This window comes from Lissotriton helveticus, chromosome 6 (assembly GCF_964261635.1).
Source record: "Lissotriton helveticus chromosome 6, aLisHel1.1, whole genome shotgun sequence".
Lineage (NCBI taxonomy): Eukaryota > Metazoa > Chordata > Amphibia > Caudata > Salamandridae > Lissotriton > Lissotriton helveticus.
The window spans coordinates 1,625,754,752-1,625,777,378 of record NC_136067.1 but is presented as its reverse complement, the minus strand read 5'-3'; the positions used below and the strand labels follow the sequence as shown (position 1 = coordinate 1,625,777,378).

The 22,627-nt window shown below is 45.6% G+C and overlaps 1 protein-coding gene across 12 annotated transcripts in view; it reads right to left on the bottom strand.

Moving 5' to 3' along the window:
• The window catches only part of WDPCP (WD repeat containing planar cell polarity effector), a 2,510,630-nt gene that overhangs the window by 2,368,163 nt on the left and 119,840 nt on the right, over window positions 1-22,627 (bottom strand). For all 12 annotated transcript variants that reach the window (XM_078649441.1, XM_078649443.1, XM_078649444.1 and 9 more), the window contains one exon: window positions 20,161-20,200. The gene's annotated coding sequence lies outside the window, so the exon portion shown is untranslated. The remainder of the gene's footprint in view (window positions 1-20,160; window positions 20,201-22,627) is intronic.

The window sequence follows — 22,627 nt, the reverse complement described above, 5'->3', positions numbered from 1 at the left end:
TCCAGTTTGGGGTTTAGGCTGTGGGTCCTAGCAGCAGAGGGAACAATGGATGTGCAGTATGCGTTGCTATTGTTGTTCTACTATCTGTCTGGGGTGGGGGTGTTAAAAGGGTTACATTGTTTTGTACTATCAGAGGTTGTAGAGCGTTGAGTGTTAACTGCAGTGCCCCAAAACCATTATCTGGGTATTTATTGCTGTTCAGAGCGACACATGATGGTAATGGCTCCGGATGTGGGTCAGAAGGTAATGATTCCCTATGGGGCGAGCACCCACTATAGTATGGCTGATTTAAAAAATATTGTAATGTAGAATGAGTGGGGTTTGAAAGATTACACCAAGCGATATAGAGCCCACTCCTTTCTGTGACGTCACAAGGTGCAGCTAGCCTGTCTCCAGGAGACCCACCTCAATGAGGAAGAAGCTCAGAAGCTGCACATGAAAAAGAAGGGTCAATTATTCTCAGCCCACTTAGTCTTACTCCACTTATGGGAGAGGGGTGGCTATCTGCATTGCACCCGGGGTCCCATTTAAATACAAGTATAGTGAGACGGACAAGGAGGGTCGATATCTACTGTTACAGGGTACACTGGATAGGAAAACCATCACACGCCTCAACACTTACGCACCCAACATTGATGATAAACACTTATTTGACTGTATCCAGAAATTGCTGGAAGATAGTGTAGGGAGCCCAGTGATATGGGTAGGAGATTATAATTGTATTCTGGATGGGGACAAGGATCGGTATCCAGCCAAGCACTAAACTAAACCTCTGATGACCAAATCTCTTGCCATGGTCATGCATAACCTGGGGTTCTGTGATAGCTGGCGAATATTACACCCAGGGCGTCGTGAATTTACTTGTCACTCGCCTACACACAACACTTATAGTTGGTTGGACCGCCTATTGATAGCAGGGGTGGATCCCAGGAGATTGCAAGGGGGTGACTCACCTGGGGAGATGTCTCCCTGACCATGCGCCAGTGCTGCTACGCCTGCGATGGGGGGATGCTCGATGCTGGCCAAAGTGCCGCGCTGATCCTATTAGATCTCAGCGCGGCCTTTGACACGGTATCCCATAACATCCTACTGAATCGTCTGGCTACCGCTGGGATCGCAGACCGCGCTCTAGAATGGTTCCGCTCCTTTCTGAAGGACAGGTCATTCAGGGTCTCAGTCCCGCCATTCCTCTCCCAGTCCCACACCATCGGACAGGGAGTCCCTCAAGGCTCTGCGCTCAGCCCATCCCTTTTCAACCTATATGTACAGCCTCTCGCGGCTGTAGCCAGAGAATGGGACCTCTCGCTGGTGTCATACGCTGATGACACTCAGCTGGCTATCACTCTCACCGAGGGTCCCTCCACCTCTGCAGCAAGGTTCAGGGATGGGCTGGCAGCGGTAGCCCAATGGATGACAGACAATTGCCTACAGCTCAACGCAGGCAAGACGGAGGTGCTGCTCCTCGGAAAGAACACCAGTCACTGGAACCAACACTGGTGGCCATCCTCACTGGGCACCGTCCCTCCCCCCAAATCATTGGTCAAAAACTTGGGTGTATGGATGGACTCATCACTCAACTTCCAGACCCACACTAAAAGAGTAGCGGCCACCTGTGTGGGCCTGATGAGGAGCCTTAATCCCATACTCGGATTCTTTGATCCCAAGGTCCGCCAAACGATTATCCAAGCTACAATTCTGTCTCGCTTAGACTACGCGAACGTCTTACTCTTGGGCGCCAACAAAGCAGAGACTGCGCGTCTGCAGCGCATACAGAACACCGCGGCAAGAACCTTGATCGGACTTCCCCGCAGATGCTCGGCCAAAGCCACAATCCGTAAACTGCATTGGCTGCCTATCGAATCCCGAATCAAGTTTAAAGCCCTCTTCATGATCTTTAAAATCCTTAGACTGGACGCCCAGAAATCCTCTGGCCTCTCCTTACACCGTATGTTCCACAGCGCAACCTGCGTTCACTAGGACAACAACTTCTGACGATCCCTTTCACAAAGTTGGTTCGCACTGGCGGACGCTCCTTCCGAGTGCTAGGAGCCAAACTTTGGAATGACCTGCCTCTTAGCATCCGCTCACTGGAAAATCTGTACGCCTTCCGGAGAGCCGTGAAAACCCACCTATTTCCTCCCATGTAGGTCCCCGCCTAGTCTCTGCCCTTGGTATGTTCTGTGGTTTACCAGCGCCGGGACGCCCCTTTGCGGGGGCAGCTGTTTGCGCTCTACCAAAACTGTAACATAACATAACATAACATTGAGAGCGTAGATGACGCATGCCCTCTGACCTCGATAGATGTGGTGTGCTGGGAGGCACTGGCGACCTCTTTCACGGACTTCTTATTGATTAATTAGGGAACTGACACCTCTAGGACACTAGGCTGGAAGACTCTCAAGGCAGTTATGAGGGGGCCTGCATTGGTATCACATGCAAGGATAGGAGACAACAAGAGGCTGACCTTGTAGACCAGGAGCAGCCCTTGACGGAACTCCAGAGCTAGGAAATTACTACACTGGAAGCGCGTGTGGTGGAACTTCAGGTCTGCAGGGAGGTGCTCTGTGTCTGGGATACCCTGGATAAATGTACGCTAAATGCTTACCATAAATTCATCCACAGGGAGAGGGACAAATCTGGTAGGATGTTAATCTGGGTACTATGGTGGGAGCAAGACACCCCTCCTGTTCTTCACATTCGTGCACCTGGCAGCGCCCTAGTGACCAGTTGTCAAGCTATCATGGATGTCTTTGTAGGCATGGGAGGAGGCCCCGAAGGGAGCACTGAGGAATTCCTGGCCACTCTCACACCAGACCTTGTACAGGAACTGGGGAGGAAAATCTCCCTGGAAGAATTAGGTGAGACCATTAAGGCCCCAGGTTGGGATGGCTTCCCCATTGAATTTTGTCAGACATATTCAACAATACTTAAAGAAAGGCTATCGGATGTTTTTCAGGAGGTGTGGAGGATTGGTGCTCTTCCACCCATCATGAGGGAGTGGTTTGTGTTATGCCGAAACCGAGAGGGGACACTGCAGACCCTTCCTCGTACAGACCCCTCACAATGCTTAATACGGATATTGAGATTCTTTGTAAACTTCTCGCGACTAGACTGGCAAGGGTGATTCAAGGATTGGTGCATGAAGATCAAAGCGGCTTCATGCAGGCCCGTGGTACATTAATTTACGTAGGGTCACTCATGTACTACATGAAACCATTGATGATAATAAGGAGTTGTCTCTGGTCTCCCTAGACTTAGATACCATGGAATGGGTTTACCTGCTGGCGGTTCTGAATCGTATGGGATTTGGGCCAGTGTTCTGTAGCTGGGTGTGACTGCTATACGCTGGCTCTAAGGTCCGCTTAGAGTTGGAAGCGACCTCTCTGAACCATTGGCCGTGGGAGGGGGACTAGACAGGGATGACACCTGTCACCCTTGCTTTTCGCTCTTGTGATTGAACCCCTTGCCTTTCTGTTATGTAGGGAGTTGGAGCAGAGGGGGATCCAAGTAGGGAGCTCCCTACATGTTGTCTCCCCATATGCGGATGACGCGCTAATATATGTTCACACCCTTGCTATGCTCATTGATAATTTTAATGAGCTTACTCATTACCTTTGGATGGGTGTCTGGGCTATGGTCAATGTCCGTAAATCACTGTTTTTTGCTTGGGAGCCTGGTCGGGATGCCACCAGCCCGACGGCCAGAGCTGGGCTTCCGATGGTAAACTGAGGTGGGAGAGCTGACCCCACCCTCCAGCCAATCCCTACTTAATGGTGGCCGCTGCACAGCTAGAAGAGCAAGACCTCTTACCTTGTTAGTGTGACTGCTCTCCTCCTGCTCTCCCTCGCGCAGCTCCACCGATAAGTGTGGTGCCCTGCGCCTCTGAGCTCTCAGTTGCAGGGTGTTCGAGGCCCTCGTACACCTGCAGGCTCCTGCCTAGGTCTCATCCTTGGTGGTCCTGCGGAAGAGCACTATACGCTTCTGCTGTTCTGCCTCTCTTACCTCTTTCCTTTTGTGCCCTCCTTGTCTCTTTCTTTTCCTCCTCTTTCTTTCTCTTTCCTTCATTGCTCTTCTGTTACTTTTCTCTTTTTCTTCGTTTTTTCCTGGGTTTTCCCTGGTTGCTGCTGCCCCAGCGGCCCCTCCCCCCTCTGGTATGCCCTTTCCATCGCCCAGCTGACTTGCACTCCCCTGACCCCTACTTAATGGTGGCCGCGCGCCGCTGGAGCGCCAAAGGCAAGCCAGTCTGCGCCTGTCCGCAAACAGCGCCTGAGGCCCTGGTCCTCTGACCCGCCTCTGCTAGAACTCAAGCGCCTTCCATGATCTCAACCCTGGACGCAACAACAACTGCCAGCTCTCAACACTGACAAACATCCGCGGCCCTCTCTCCTGTTTACACTGCTGCCGCACCTTCACCCACCTCTGTACCCCTGCAGCATTTCCCAGCCGACCGGACATCCCCGCTCACAAACCACTCAACTGCATCCTCCTCAACGTATGTTCCTTACACAAGCCAGCCATAGAAAGCTGGGACCCGCTCAACACCTACTCGCCGACATCACCTTCCTCACGGAAACCTTGACCAATGCCAACTCTGCACCAGACATCGTCACTGCCATTTCTGAGGGATACAAGATCTTGCGCAAGCATCCATCTAGGAGAAGGCATCGCTGTTGTGTACAAAAGCACCCTCTGCATGACCACCATCCCGGACGACACAACGACCCTCATGGAGCACCTCCATTTCCAAATCCAGACAAACCCCAAAACAACTCTCTGTGGAATCCTCATCTACAGGCCGCCCGGGCCCTGCGCTCCCAGGCCTCATCGCGACCCATACCCTCGCACCCACAGACTACATTCTACTGTGAGACCTAAACTTCCACCTGGACAACTAGGACAACTCAAACATCACCTCCCTCCTAGAGAACCTCACCAACATAGGACTGAAACAACTAGTCACAGTCCCCACGCACACAGAGGGACACACACTCGCCCCGTCTTCATTGAAGGAAACAGTCTCCTACAGCTACACCACAGAACCCCTCTGGACAGATCATCACTGCATCCACTGCTCCTTCAAAAGACCCCCCATACAAAAGCACGCCCACTGCCTCCCCTGCAGAAGCTGGAACAAAGTAACCGAAGACCAGCTCTCCTCCGCTCTCGTCAGCACCCCATCATCAACTACGTCAGACGCAAACACCGCAGCACGCAACCTTCACCACTGGATCACGAGCTGTGCCAACACACTCGCCCCCTTAAGAACGCCACCGGAAGACACATCAACAAAGCAAGCTGGTTCACCCCTGCACTCCAAGAATCCAGAAGCTCCTGCAGACAACTCGAAAAAACATGGAGGAACAACAAAACCCCAGAAACATGCGCCGTCTACACAGCAGCCACCACCGCAAACCACCAACTCATCAAAACCACAATGAAGAAATCCCTCCAAGACAGAATCCTCCCCAATGCACACAACACCACAGAGGTCTGTCTTCTCCATCATCAAGGTATTCGCCAAACCCTGCAGCAAAACAACAGACGTCCCACCCGCGCAAGACCTCTGCAAGACTCAACCTTCTTCCACCATAAGATTAGGATGATCTACGACAACTTCGAAAACCAAGACCACCTTACCATTCCAGCTCTCCCCTCATACGACGCCACCCAACAGGCACTGCTCAAATGGATCCCGCTCACGACAGAAAACACCATGATTACCATGAAAATCATCCACTCCGGAGCACACTCAGACCCCTGCCCACATCACATCTTCCACAGAGCCACCCCCATCGCACCCGAACTACGTGGACAATCAACTGCTCCTTCGAGACCACCACTTTTCCCGACAACTGAAAACACGCTCAAGTCAACCCCCCTCCTGAAGAAACTTTTCACGGACCCGATGGACCTTAAGAACCTCCGGACGATTTCCCTGCTTCCATTCGCAGGCAAGGTCATCGAAAAGACCACAACACCCAGCTAGCAAACTTAATTGAAGCTAACAACGTCCTGGGCATCTCCCACTCCGGATTCCGAAGCAACCACAGCACCGAGACGCCCTACTTGCCGCCACAACGACATCCGCTCACTCCTTGACCAGGGCGAAACGGCAACCCTCATCGTCCTGGACTGCTCAGCTGCATTCAACAGTGTCCCAAGGCACCCTAGCCACCAGACTCCACGACGCCGGCCTCCTCTCTAAGGCCCTCGACTGGATATGCTTTTTCCTTACTGGCAGAACCCAGAAGGTCAGACTCCTTCCCTGACTCTCGGAACCGACAGAGACCAACTGTGGGGTGCCCCAGGGCTCCTCCCTCAGCTCCACCCTCTTCAACGTCTACATGGCACCCCTCGCAACCATTTTCAGGAACCATGGGCTCAACATCATCTCTTACGCTGACGAAACCCAGCTGATCCTCTCTTTCACCAATGAACACAACATCACCAAACACAACTTCCAAGACGGGATGAAAGCTGTTGCCACCTGGATGAAGAACAGCTGCCTGAAACTCTACTCAAAAAAGACAGAATTCCTCCTCCTTGGTTCCACCCCTCCGCATGGGACAACTCCTGGTGGCCCTTCGCCCTCGGAAATCCCCCCACCTCGACGGGCCATGCACCAAACCTCTGCATCATACGAGACTCATCGCTCACAATGAACCGCTAAATCAACGTTGTATCCTTGACCTGCTTCAAAACCCTCTGAATGCTTCGAAAGACTTACAGATGGATCCCAACCAAATCTAGAAAAAATGTCATGTACACACTCATCAGCAGCAAACTGGACTACGGCAACACACACTACGCCGGAATCAACAAGAAACTCCTTTGCAAACTACAAACTGTCCAGAACGCCTCAGCCAGACTCATCCTCGACATCCCTGTTAAAGTCACATCACCCAACACCGCAGCGATCTCCACTGGCTTCGAGTTGAAAGAAGAATAACCTTCAAATTCCTCACCCACGCATGCAAGACTACGAAGACAGACTACCTAATCTACATCGCCAGGGAGTTTGAGCGCTAGGAGCTCTAGAGCGCGACTGAGATAGCGCTTTTAACGCGTTCAACAGCGCAATTTACTATTGCTTTTAAATACCCTGTTTAATTATCTGAGTTGCTTTATGTTGTTTCTACCCTGTTTTTAGCCCACTCACCCTCACAATAATCGTAATTCACCGCATTTTGCGGGTCCTTTTCTCCCCCGGCGGCCATCTTAGGCAAGGTTGGGACGCCTGGCGGCGCCATCTTTGTTGCCGCACTAGTGGTTTGACCAGCGCTATTTAAGACGGCCATACCAACGCGCAGCGATCGCGCGCAGTGTGAGCACGCCGGAGTCACGCCAGAGTCCAGCCCGTCTGCGCCCGTCCGCGCACGAACGGGCGCAGGGGCTGGGAACTCTGGCTATCGGGCCCCCTATACACGGGATGAAATGTATCGCTTAAATGGAACGATCCACTTCCTAGACCCAGCGACGGTAGCCAGACTGAACGAACTGGGTATTTACACTCCACATACAGGTAAACCGACCGCGGACTATACCCTGAAACTGATCAGTTTAAACACAAGGTCTATGCAATGTCATAGCCTTGAGATATTCACCTTGCTTCAGGATGAAGACATCGATATTCTGACGTTGACTGAGACGTGGCTTGGGGAAAATTCGCTACCTGATATTATAGCCGCTGTTCCGTCTGGTTATGATATATACTGGCACAATCGCGCCGGAAACGCCCGTGGGGGTGGAGTGGCAATTTTATTTAAAAAACATTTCACTGTAACCAAAATTTTGGCAGACACACTAGATTTGGCTGACACGCTTGCCGTGAAAATTATGTTCGATAACTTGTGCCTAACCATCTTCACTGTATATCGCCCACCCAATTCTACCTCTGCTTTCAATGACTTATTTATGTCTAGTATGTCTGATTTGTGCTCCCGGTATAAAAATATAATCGTCACAGGAGATTTCAATCTCCATTGGGATAAGGAAAAGAAAGACTCTGCAGCCGAATCAGTAGATATTACTATGTCCTCCTTGGGTCTTAAACAATTGGTAAACTCCCCCACGCACATAAAGGGTCACATTCTTGACCTTATATGGACCTTAGATCCCAAGATTAGCGTAACGAAAATACTCCCCTGTATATGGTCAGACCATCATCTGATTTACTGTGATGTCCCTATTGGCAAGAAATCTTTGCAACCAACGTTAAAATGATCCGCAAATGGAAAGATGTTGATTTAGAATCCTTGACCACTAAACTCGCGGATCTTATGCAACCCATAAACCCTGATGCTAATATAGATCAGGAGTGTAACGCCTTAATGGATTGCCTAACTGGAGCAATAAATCAGATCGCCCCTGAGAAACCTAAGAAGATTAATAGTGGTGGGAAAGGCGCACCTTGGTTCACCCCCGCTCTAAGGGAGCACAGGAAAGCGCTACGCAATGTAGAAAGAGTCTGGAGAAAGAAAAAAGATGATACATCCTATGAGGCCTACAGAAAACTGTTTCACGCCTATAAAAAATACATACAGGAAGCCAAGGCCACCTTTTATGAAAAGCGGATTAAGGAAGCGGATAATGTCCAAAAGGAAATCTTTAGGATACTTACTGAATTGACAAAGAGAGCTCAAGCCACGGACACCACCATTAGCTGTGATGCCTTTTTGACATACTTTTTGGACAAGGTCGACCTCATTTTAAATGAGATAAAAAATACTGCTACAGGCTCTATAGATCCGCAGGTATCTCAAATTTTAGTGGGAACCTATATGTCCAATTTCCCCCGACTAGATTCATTAGGCCTAGAAGTCCAGATGAGGAAAATAAAGTCAGGCTCCCCAGCGGACCCATGTCCCCCAAGTGTATTTCGCCTAGCTCGCCTTAGTCTCGAGGATCACATCTTATCGATATTGAACAAATCACTAGATACAGGCCGACTACCAGCCAATTTTAAGGAAGCTAGGGTGAAACCACTAATAAAGAAAGCAGGGGCTGACCCCAAAGTGCTGAAAAATTATAGACCAATTTCCCAGCTACGATACCTGTCCAAGGTTTTGGAACAACATGTGCTGATATCCCTGACATCGTTCCTGGCTTCTAACCATCTTCTCCACGAGATGCAGGCAGGGTTTCGTGCACATCACAGCACCGAGTTGGTTATGCTCTCGGTGTTGGATGATCTAAGAACGATGGCTGACAGTAAAAAACCAAGCGCGCTGATACTCTTAGATCTGTCAGCAGCGTTTGATACTGTCAGCCACCCCTTACTCTTGGACAGGCTGGCTGGCTTTGGGTTTAGAGACTCAGCATATGATTGGCTGGAATCCTTCCTGTTGGGGAGAACCCAGAGAATTCAGTTGGGAGATAGGGTTTCAGGAGTGGGAGAACTTACTTGTGGGGTCCCTCAGGGCTCTGCATTGTCTCCCCTCCTATTTAACCTGTATCTACAACCCTTAATAAAAACTTTGACCGAGATGGGTTGCCGCGTATTTAATTACGCGGATGATACTCAGCTACTATTAAGCATGGAGGACACTGAACGGGCCCAGCTACAAGCACAGGAGGTACTTAGATATACAGTTAAATGGATGTCAGGTAACCTCCTGAAGATTAACCCTGAGAAAACTGAGGTGCTGATAGTCTCATCCACTTGCTCCCCTTGGAGTGACCTGTATTGGCCTCAGGAACTGGGCTCTATCCCCAAACCAGCCGATTCGGTAAAAAGCCTTGGCATCAAGATAGATAGCGCTCTATCAATGAAGAGCCAAGTCTCTACCGTTGTAGGAGTCTGCAATAGTCTCATAAGACAACTGCGTAAATTAGTCCCACTTTTGTCCCAATCTATGCTCCGTACCGTAGTCTCGGCCACTATACTTTCGAGACTGGACTACGGGAATGTTCTTTACCTGGGCCTACCAAAGACACTAACTAACAGATTGCAGGTGGTTCAAAATGATGCAGCACGACTTATTTTTAAACTTCCACGGAATTCTCATGCTTCTCCGTTGCTACAGAACCTGCACTGGTTGCCAGTGACACAAAGGTCTGTTTTTAAAAGTCTCTGCATAGCCCATAAATCCATCTATGGTCAAGCCCCTGCATATGTTAAGGAAAGGTTGGAGATCTATCGACCTGAAAGAAGACTAAGATCTTCTGAGGCTCAACTGCTGGTGTGTCCTCGGTTCAAATTAGCCACAAAAGGTGGCAGAGCCTTTTCAGTTCTGCTGCCGAGGATTTGGAACAAATTACCTGAAGCCCTGCGTAGGGATGGTAACAGGCTCCATTTTAGAAAAACCCTAAAGACCATTCTGTTTAGGGCAGCGCTGAATTTAGTTTAGCCTCTCCCTTCCATGATGCTGATTAGGCTGTTATGTTTTTATGGTCAATGCGCCTTGAGACCTGTCGGTGAGTTGGCGCTATACAAGCACATATTAACAATAACAACAATAACAAGGCCCTTCACAAAACCGGACCCGCATACCTGAATAGCCGCCTCTCCTTCCAGCCAGCCAAAAGACACCTTTGATCAGCCCAGCTCTGTCTGGCCACCAAACCTCATATCAACAAGACTAGAAAGGGAGGAAAGTCCTTCATCTACCTCACAGCCAAATCCTGGAACACCCTCCCCCTCCGGCAATTTCCCACATTGTGCCCGGTCAGGAAGGACCTCAAGGCCGGACTCTTTGGATGACCGCAGCACTCAACGGACCCCCCCTCCCACTCCAGCGCCTTGAGAACCTCACGGGTGAGTAGTTATGCTTTTCAAACCCTGATTGATTGATTGAGGGGTTTCCGGTACCTAGGCATAAAGATCGCCCATGAGGAAGTTGTTTTCCAACACCTAAATGTGGATAACATCCTGGCTGCCTCTATAGCCTTCTTGATCAAACTCCCCCTAACAGTGATGGGTAGGGCAGCGGTGGCACAGATGATCTTCCTTCCTCTGTGTCTCTATTTAGTCAAGAATGCGTTGTTCCCAATTAGGCCACAATTCTTTCGTAAATTGGATAACCTACTTACCCAACTAGTATGGGTATGGCAACGCAGCAGAGTGGAGTTGTCAGTCCTTAAATGTGACTTGGAGGATGGGGGACTAGCCCTTTCAGACTTGCATACTTATTGTAATGCTTCCTCACTGCAGCATGCGGCAAGATGGTTGGCTGACTCAGACAACTGGTAAAAGATATTGTACACAGGTATGTTGGGAGGGGATACACTGGGGAGTCTATTAATGAAACGGGGACGCTCTTAACACCTAGTTCCTTATTTGGTATGACAGATGGCGACGGTCTAGGAAGCTGTGGTCACGAAGGTGTTGCGCAGAACCCCGTTTGACAGGGAGCTCAGCCTGTGGCACATGGCTCTTTTTCGGGAGATTGATAAAGATATGTCTATGGAACAATGAAGGGTGGGTGGATGCACAGTGGCAGGTGACTTGCACTGGGGAGAGGTTTTACTCACATTCCACAAGGCACAGGGGTTGTTTGGGGTGGGACCGGGCCACTTACTATACTATGCCAAATTGGAGAATACTGCAAGAGAGGTGTGGGCTGGGTTCCCAGAAGCGCGACAGCTCTCAATGGTTCTTGGTGACCTGCTCTAATGGGAAGATGTGTGGCACCTATTCACTCTGATTTATGGTGCAGTACAAGCGGACATGGAGTGCCTCCTGTGCAGCGCCTGGACTGGGGATTTGGGGGATCCCGATATGGACTGGTCCTGCGCATGTGAGTTGGTGAGAGGGATGTCCTGAAACCACAGGTTTAAATTACTGCATTTTAATTTCTTGCACCGCAACTATGTGACAGCTAGGCAGTTTAATAGGATAGACCCACTGAGAGGAGTTAGCTGTGTGTCTGGTGGGGAGCTGGGAGCCTGGACCTGTGCTGAAATACAGGAGTTCTGAAGGGCGGTGGTGCCAACCATAGTGGGGGCTAATGGCACTGGAGTTCCCTCAACCCGCTGGCTTGCCTACTGGGGATGGTGAAGAGACCCAAGGGTTACAAAAACCCATACAAACTCACCCAGCTTGAATTGCTACTGGCTAAACTGACAATAGCCATTGGTAGGATGGGCAAAATGTAGCTGCAGATAAACTTGAGGCTTAGAGACCTGTGCGAATGGGGTGGAGCGGAGGAGGTCCCTATGCGCCTCTCTCGTACTGATGAGAATGTCGAGAAATAGACTATGATCTGGGGGCTAGTTCTTAATAACTTCAAAGTCGACGGTGACACTAGCTCAGGTGATGGCTCGGGAAATGAGATGTGAGAATCTTGCTTATTCTTTGTTACCTCGTACTGAATGTGACTGAAAGTTGAAAGTAGTATTCCCAATTACTTGTAACCCATATTTTGCACAGCTTGTTTTTGTTGTGCTCTGCTTATTTTTGTTATGCTTTTTTAAGAAACTCAATAAAAGTAAGTACAATTTTTTTTTTTTGTAAATGTGTTTCCTTGCAGTCTCCAGAACACCTTCAATGGACTGCTCACCATCTGTGAGAGTAGTACTACAGTCTAGACAATATGTGCCAAGATGCCATCATTCAGGAGAAATTTCTGGGCGTTGTCTCTCTTCTTCTGTTGGCACTCTCTCTCCGGGAGCAGGTGGTGCAGGTCTGGAGGTAGATGGTCCCTCTCGAGCTCTCTCCTTCTGTGCCATTTTGAGATCCATCCTGTGATACTTTTTTAGGTGGTATTACATGCTTGTTGTTCTGCATGAATACTTTTTGGTGGTGCCCCTCGAAAGGGGCTGAACACAAAAGCTGCATTTGATGAATTTCACCACTGTCTTGGAATCCCCAGATGGAACTGTAAAGAAATCCCATGCAATGCTTCGTTTTTTAGGGGGTGGTCCTCCCTAAAAGTCTTCTTGATGCAGCTCTGCGTCCTGCTCCTCTGCTTGGAGTAGCAACTGGTCTTGGTCACTTCCTCCTGTTACCATTTTGAATTTAGAAAATGACCCAAAAAAAATGTCCTGGGCAAAGTTCTGCACAAACAGAACAGCACACCTCTAAGAATCAAGTAAAAATCTACTGGAACCAACAAGAAAAAATAAACAGTGGGGAACTTTCTATATAATATCTTTTTGCGTCCAGGTCACATGATCTTTGCGATTACCGTTGTCATCTTAAAGACCGGCGTCGTCGCAACGACACGAAATACAATTTACACTATATTAATAAACCGCTGTTCTCAAATAATAATTACAAAAGGTGTATATATTTGTTTTACACTTTATCAAAAACATGTGATCTTCGTGACTTTTCAGCAAAACCGGAAAATCCGTATCGCAAAAATTCATGGCAGAAAAAAAAAGTGAAAATAAATACATCGTTATTAATCCATTGAAACAAATGGCACGGAGAAATACATAAACAAGTGGTCCATTACACAGATGTAATATACGCTACAAAGTAGGCATTTACACAATGAGAAAGCATTTATTAATTTACCATTAGAAAGTACTCCACTTCAGTAGATTTCTTTTTTTTTGTTTAAATCTTTTTATTGAACATTTTGTACATTTTACAGCGTACAACCATTAACAATGCCTATGCACCGTAATCAGATATGTGCAAGTGTTAAATCATCCAATACTCTGCCACAGAGAAAGGGGGGACAGATGGGTTGTGTAACAAAGGTTGAAAGTGTCTTTCCAACAGGTGCAACAGCGCTTAAAAATCTTAACTCTAGATGGCTTGTGGAGATTTCAGGCGCGGTGTGTCTTAGGCCAAACTGTGGATATAGGATACAAAAAAGGACAACTTAAGCAAAGGAGGGAGGGAGAAGTTGCGAGAGACCTACTGCCATGTCTAGTATAATCAGGGACGCCAGGGCTATCTGGACCGAGTGACAGAGGGAGGGAGGGAGGGAAGGAGGAAAAGAGGGAGAGGGAGAGAGGAGGGGGAGAGAGAGAGAGAGAGAACAAGCGGAGTTTGATTACACAATGTGGTTGGGATTTATATAGAACCAAGGTGAATTCTTGGGGGTTTTTTTAGGGCAGAACTCAACATATGAGTAAGTAATAAATTACTACCATACCTAATAAGTACGGGTTCCTATTGCAAGCCTTTTCTTTACGTTTAGGCTATCTTCTACTTGGTAAGGTTCGTGTCCTTTAGAGTCATCACGATAAGGATCACTGTTTTTGCTTTATCTTTTTGCTTCTATAAATCAAAATTAGGAGAACATTTGTCTCTATACTCGCACGTATTTCGCTCAATGGAGTATGAAAAAGTGGTTCAAAATAACTTAAAATTAGGTGCATTCGTTGTTTGTGGATAATTCAAAACAGTCCCTGCCCTTTATTTCACCAATTAAAAGGGGTCGCACTTTTGTGGATTTCTACGAGATACATTTGAAAAGACTTATTTGAAAAGACTTATTGGTAACCATGCTACTAATATAATTTGTTGCTCAATGGCTCTTTTTATTATTGCAGCTTTACCTTAAAAGTTGGAATTAGACGTGGTTTCTGCGCATGAGGGAGCCACAGAGGTTTATGTGGATATACCTGTAGCTGGATGAGACACGTATAAACTAGTTATTGTGACCGTCTCAGCAGTTTTAATAAGTTCATTCTGCCCAAGGTTCACTCGTGTCCACTTACCCCTTTGGACTTCTAGGCCAAGTATGCACGCGTGACTGGATTGTCATAAATCGCGCTTTTTGTTTTTAAGGCTTTTCTTCAGTGGTTTTATCAATTGACCATCTGAAAATAATGAGAGATTTCATTCATTCATTTCTCACTGCTGTTTTTACAATACACACTGGTGAACTATCTAGTTCTAATTTTTATATTACTCTAATTATGAAACGAGACACTTATTCTTAACTATTACATGAAGATTAATCTATGCTCTGTTGCACTCGACTGCACTAGTTCTCTATCTATGCTCTTTGTGCATGAGTTATTGTTTGCCTCGTTATGGCACTAGTTCCCAAAATTAACACCTATGCTATCGACAGTTCTAAACTTTAATGCCGCTCAGTTTCAGTCTCAAGGATATTTTACAAAGATAATCCTGGTAGCTCCTATAAGGAGTTCGGGGGCATTACCGTTGCTACCTTTCAACGCAGTTTAGTTACGTCTATCTAATTTGACTAGCGTGCTCGGCAATTTACCTGTTTTGTTAAAATCGGCCTCCCTGCTCCTCTTATACGTCTGTTTCGTGTGCGAAAGATCTCCTTCTGCACCGAAACGGCATATTTCTACTCTTTCCATGATTATCGTAATCTCGCGTACTCACGCGATACAACGCGCGATTTTTACGTTCCGTTGACATGGTAGTGTTCTGACATTGCCGAACGGAGGGAAAATACAAAGAAACTTTATGCAAAAACTTTATTAAAACTTTATTGTTGGGCCTCATTGTTTACATAATCTTGATCATTATTTTGTGGTCTTCTGGTTTGTATGTTTTGATTCACTTGTATAGCGAACATAGTTAAGGACCTTATTCAATTTTGAATGTCTTAATAATAATAAAGGACTGCTATTATTCTGAAGATCTGCCTCACTCGACTTATTAGCACATTCATGTTTAGATTATATATTTCCTATAAATAATCGGTATAGCGGTACTACCTCATTGTTAAGTGCTTCTAGATGATCCGCTCCCAATCTTCTTTATTATTCAGTCCCTTTCTTACGGTATTAAACCGTGACATGTAGAATTGTTCGCGTTTCTTGCGTTTTTTATCTACATCGCCACCTCTCTTGGTCATTTGTATTATTTCCAAACCACACCAGGTCAAGTCTTCTATTTTGTTGTGTGCTTCTGACCAATGTTCTGTCAGGGGAGCTCCTTTCTTATTGGTTCTTATGGCTGACTTATGTTTGTTTATTCTTAAACGAATTTCAATCGAGGTTTCACCAATATATATCAAATCACAAGGGCATTTTATGAGATATATCATTTTCTTCGTTCTACAGTTCATAAAGGACCTGGCTTTATGGAAGACATCATTACGTTTAATGACTGGGCCCTTCACAATGCTTTCACAGTTAGAACAATTTCCACATGGGAAAGTGCCTGTTGGTAGTGGGGCACAATCTATGGCTGACTGTGTGTGTATTTTCTCTTCCCTGTACGTATGTACAAGGCTATCCTTAATGGTTTGATTCCGTCGGAAAGAAAACATGGGCTTTGGTAACTTTTCTTTATTTTTGTTGGTGACCATATGCCAGTTTCTATTTATGATGTTTTTAACCTTATTGCTTATTGAGCTATAGTTTGTTATAAAAATTAAAGGTTGTGTGTCTGTTGATCCTGGTTTCTGCTCATTCTTTAACAGGATTTCCCTGTTATACTACTTTGCCCTTTTATATGCACGTTTGACCATGCGTTTTGGATAACCTCTGTTCAGAAATGTATCTGTAAGTATTTCAGCATGTTTATCAAAATCCTTGTTCTGCGTGCAATTTCTTTTCAGCCTCAGAAATTGGCCGAAAGGGATGTTGTCTCTCTGGCAGGGGGATGGTGACTTGTATAATGAAGCATTGTGTTCCTGTCGGTTTTTTTAGTGAAAAGTTCTACCTGTAATACTCCGTTCACATTCTTAATTATTATATCCAAGAATTCACATTTAACTTTATCATAATTTGATGTAAACCTGAGATTAATATCTCCAAGGTTCAACCATAGTATGAATTCCTTTAGTGTTTCTAAAGATCCTGTCCAAATAAAGAAAATGTCGTCGATATACCTTGACCACTGCGAGACATTTTCGTAGAACGGGGCCATCTGATTAAAAATATGAGTATCCTCAAACTGTGCTACATATAGACATGCCAGACTGGGAGCACATGTGGCTCCCATGCTGGTCCCTTTTATTTGTCTGTACAGCTCTTTATTAAAATAAATATGTTATTTTTTAATACAGTGGTGACACAATCAACTACGAAGATATCCTGTGGACTTAAATCCATATCTTCTTTTAGTAAAAGTGATTCTATCATGCTAATCGTGCTGTCTTGGGCTATATTTGTATACAGTGCCTCGATATCCAGTGTTACTAGAAACTGGGTATCAGGATTAAAAGGAAGGCACTCTAAAGACACTGCATCTATTATCCATAAAGTAGAGTGCCTTCCTTTTAACACTCACTAACAGACCCAAAGCAGCACTCACACTTCCACCCACAAACATGCACAGGCACCGACACAACCACTCACAGACACACAACCCCACTCACAAAGTCATAGCACCATTCAGAGTCCCAGTCATAGACCGACAAAGAGACTCACACACACACTCACAAATCCACAACCAGACCTATAATGACACTCAAACACCCACTCACAGAGCCATACAGCTACTCATACACCCAGTCACTGACCTATACAGCCACTCACACACCCATTCTTAAATTTCAGAGGTTACAATTCGGAATTTTTGTTGTTTTTAAACCAAAGAAATTCACTAAAATAAACCAAAGCATACAGGGACGTTATAGTTAGGAAATAGAATAATAAAAAAACTTAGAAATTCACGGAAAAAAAAATGATACAGGGACGTTATAGTTAGGAAATAGGGACGTTATAGTTAGGCTCAGATTTTACCCGTGCAAATCCACAAAAATTCAGCAGTTAGTTACCTGAGCTAACTATAACTTATGCCCCTGCAATTGCTTATGACGTCAGATATTACATCACTTTTGAAATTCTATTTCCTAACTATAACGTCCCTGTCCCCTTTGGGTTTTTTTCCAGTGAATTTCAAAGGATTTTTAAAATTCTATTATCTAACTACAAATTGCCTGTAACCTTTGTTTTTTTCATTTTCAAAAAATTTGCATTTCCCAGGTTAATTCCTATAGGAATTTTAGACACGACTACACTCTGAACCTCTTAACAGAATTACACCAAATTTGGCAAAAGGTAGCTGTTGCTTCAGAAAGCAACCTTCTTTGTAATTTTGTGTAAATCGGCTAAGTAGTTTGGGAGATATTACATAAAAACCAAATTTGGATATCAAGGGACGCGAAGAATTCGCAAACCCTCGCTATCTCGAGCTGAGATCTGATTGGCTGCTAACTCCTCAATCAGGAAGTGTTGGCAGCCATCTTGGGAATCTGCTTCTGCCGAGTCCCTGAAAAAAAATTAAAAAGAAAAAGGGGCAGGGTAGAAATACCCTGACCTCTTAACTCTGGTCCTGGGTTCACAGAGAAACCCCATCAGAGCAATAAAGCATTTTTTTAAAAAAAATCATTTCACTGAAAATCATAAAGGATCCGTGAGTCCAGTGAAAATGTTAAAAAAAAACAAGAAAAAAAAGAGCTGGCTCCTGCGCTTGTTTTGAAGTTTTGAAAAGAGCTCCTGGGCGGGCCAGGTCCCGGGGGCATGCAGATAGTCATAAAAAGATATAGGGGGCACAAAGGCCCGCTTTTTAAGGGCCTGTTAATGCTCTGGAGACCAACACCTCCCTGGGGCTGTAAATGAAAACATTGCTGGGGGGGCCATACAGACCCCCTGGCCTCAGGGACCACCATCCAAGGGCCTGCCCTTGCAGATCAAATGAAGAAGGTCCCCCATCCTGGAGCCATATATGGCCCTGGGAACTGCCATGCCCCTACTATGTCCCGGGTTGCCCACTACCAGGACATAGATGTTTGCTTTTGCTTAGCAGGAGCTGACAGCTCCCACTAAGCAAAAGCAAAGACTCTGCTTCCAGCAAGTAGGAGCTGTCGAATTGCCCACTCTTGCTGGAAGCGGTTTCATCTCTTTACCTGCCCGGAAAAATGCATGCCTGGAAAGAGATGAAACTATTGCTCTTTCACATAGGGAGCTGCATTTACAGCAGCTCCCTGTGTGGAATAGCAATGCTGGCTCCCGTAGGATGTGGGGAGCCAGCTGGGATCGCGGGGCCCACGGTCCCCAAGATTCACACACTGGGTGCCCGGGGTAGGCTCCAAGGCATCCAGGGAAACATGGCCAGGCCCCAGCAGATGAGGTCCCCAGGGCTGAAATCATCCTGGGGAGGGGGGAAGTGCGGCTCCCCTCCCCCATTACATTTTAGCTGGTCCCCAGGGGATGGGGTCCCTGGGGCTGAAATCGGCCCGGGGAGGGAGCGTGCCGCCCCCTCCCCATTAAGTTTTGGGAGACCATTTTGGTCCTAATACACTTTTCACAGAAATTAAACCTTTACGGGAGGCACTTACAAATGAAGCTCCACTTTTATAAAAAGGGAAAAATGATCGTAACGCCTGGGCTTTGTGATTGCAAAACAAGTGTGTTTTCTCAGCAATTCCATAATGGATAACGACCTGAAATGCTTTGTGGAAGTGAATGCATCGCTGATCTATTGGCGCGCAATCTGTATCTGACTGTGACAAGTGGGTTCTTTCTTATCCTCCATTGGTGAGAGCAGAGTCTATGGTTCTCCCTTTAAATATCTATGAGTATGGAAATGTGCAAATTACTTAGAAGCTTCGCCCGTTTAGCCACGTCCACCTTAGTAGGTCATCCTGCCTTTTGCCAGGATGATGGACAGCTTAACAAGCGGCCCCTCAGCACATTTCCCGGAAATTTTGGCGAGGAGTTCTTGATGCCGGGGAATATGAGGATATTTCTACTAAACAAAGAAGCACTTACTAAACATAGTTAAGAGGACAGACCCTTGTTCAGTGGAGATTTACCTCTTTGTTTTCTCTAAAGGAGGATTCATTTTATCACATATTTCTGGATACAGACGCACCAAGAACAATCACATTGCCAAAGCGCTCACAAGGTCACTGGTGACATTTCCTTGTGCTCCATTATGCTGCTATAGTGCAGAATATGTCCTGGAAATTTACCCAAGGAGGTAGCACTTAGTAATTACTCAGTAGAAAGTGCCTGATTTAAGGATAGCTGTATTAGTATACATAATTAAAGTTAAGAGGTAAAATAATTATAATATAATTATGTTAACCGGAATTACAGCACATTTCTCTTTCATCAAGCATGCTTCAATCCAAACGTTCTTTCAATAATACTATAGTAAAAATATTATCACACATTTCAATGCCTAAATTTGAAAAATAATTAAATATTTAGATTTACCGTTATTTATCATTCAACATTTCAAAAGTAGAGTTCTGCCTTAATTCAGCTCTCAATGCGGGTTACTAAATACAGTAATGAATAAATAAATGTAGGAAAAAATACCTTAAAGCGTTGCAGGGCTTCACTGTGCAGGTTGAAAATCCTGAAAAAGGCAGCATAAAGAGTTTGAGTATCGTATATATCGAAAACACTATCCATGTAAACGTTTTATGTCCCATAACCCAATTATTATACTTTTTCCTGGCATTTACATGTGCACGTTTGAAAACATTGCAGTGCTTTGCGTTGTGCTGTGCCTAGCCTCACGCTTTGCAGCGAATGATTCTCAAATTTAATGAGGTGGGAATCAACCTGGTGCCTCACTGCAAACACTGGAAATGAGAGGACTTGCATGACATAGAAGACCACCAAGCCATCATTCACTTTCATAATGTGCCAGGATTGATAAACTTATTTTGTATGGGACAGGAGTTGAATGCAAACAAGCACTGCAAAGCAATTCTTTTTGTTAGGAGTGCTTGGTAATAGATGAGCAACAAAATGTGTGTGCGTTGACCCCAGCTGTCCTAGAAAGAAAGTCCCACAATGAACCAACTGGTTTGTGTACAACAATACAGAAGCTAGAAGTAGGTCTGCTTGCTGAAAAGACTGCCTCAGCAGTGTAAAGTTGTCTCCTCAATAAAAAGTGTTATGAAAAAGAGTCAGAAGAGGAGGTTTGCACATCAAGCAGGAAACTTCAAAGTCATACATAGTAAAATATTGAATAGTAGATCCTTTTGAAAAATTGCCTCTATTTGTACTGCATCTTTAAGAAAGGATGTGTGTGCACGTTTTAACTTTGTGAACAAAAAAAACCTGTACATCTACCAAAATCTTATTGCAGCAGTGTGAAACAAATAAATACATTTGGGTGATTAGTGAATAGCAATGTGCCATGAAGACAAGCTAAGGCATCTACAGAGAAAGCACTTCCTAAACGAGAAAAAAACATAAATCAGCAATTAAATTATCATTGTGTCAGCAAAGTAAAAAACTCGGGTCACAATTACAAGCCTTGTGTTGAATCATCTGGTGTAAAAAAAGGGTGATGCCCCATTACCAAAAAACGAATCTGAACATGAATGACCCAACGTAATCACCCTTAAAATGTCATGGCCTTGAAGGAATGTTCATCCAAGCAAGGGCAAACCACATAAAATGCATGAAATCCAACGTCTGAAGGGACCACCCCTCCCTTGGTGTGTATTACTGTATTTCTTTGAATATTTGACAACAGGAGGTCACCCATATAGCAAAAGCAGTCTGTAGCTGGACTTAAAAAGTGGCAAATTGTGAAGCGGACATTGAGGAGCACAAGCAGTAGTCCACAGCACGGCTGCATCCTCCTCCTGATGTCTGCAGGCTGAACAAGCGTATTGTAAACATTCAGATACTGACAGCTTAGAACTTCGTGAATGGTGACAAACCGGCCCCTCACCAACCAGTAAAAATTACTTCCTTCAGTAAACATAAGCATTGACCTAGCATTTGGACATTTCATTTTGAGTAGCAATAGAGCCATCCCAGTGCTCTTTGTTATCTCCTTAGTTGTTGTGGTTCCGTTTCAGTGTCACTCAACCCGCTTGACTCTGTCTCTTCATTTCAGTTTTCTGTGACCATGGTTTCTTGACCATTCAGCATTTCAGATGTCTCTTCTTGTTTCAGCACTTGTTCCTTCACCTGGATCTTCTTGCTGTTCTGTTACCATCTCAACTGCCTCTTCAGGTGGGCTTTTGTCTCTTCTTCTTCGCTGGAGACTTTGATGTCACCTTGTGTGATCACAGTTACCTGCATTGGTATAACTGCTTGTCGTTCTTCACCCTTTACTTCTCTTTGCTGTCTTACTTCTTATGTGGTTTTAGCTTGTGACTGCTCTGTCACTGGTGTTCTCCTTTCGGGTTCATAGAACACCCCTTCTTCATAAGAATTTCTTAATCTCCTGGTATACGAAGCATGCACCCAATTCAGTAATCCACCACACCTAACAGTTACAGCAGTGCTCAAAATTTAAATGATCTGGTATGGGGGCTTTCCATCTTGATTCCAGACAGGACTTCCTAACGTGTTTCTTTACCACTACCCAGTCGTCTGCACTGAGGTCGTTGCACTGCTCCTCATGCAGATTTAAAGTGGCAGTTTCAACCTGGTGCGAGACAGACCACACAACATCAGCCAATCATTTGCAGTAGTATCGTAGCATGTCATCTGTAATAATACGATACTCAAAAGTGCATTTGCAGGAACAGCAGGCAGTCTCATTGCACACCCCATTAGAATTTCGTGAGGGGATAACTCAGACTTCCTGTCTGGAATATTTCGGTGACTTATTGACACCAAAGGCAAAGCATCCGGCCATTTCATTGAAGTAGATGCAGACTTTTGCTAATCGGCATTTTATGATCCAATCAATCTGCTCCACTATTTTGGAAGCCTCTGGTTGATAGCTACGGTGTAATCTCTGTTCAATCTGTAACGGTGCAGGATCTTATTATTGAAATGAGTCCCTTGATATAATTCCAAAGAAACCAGT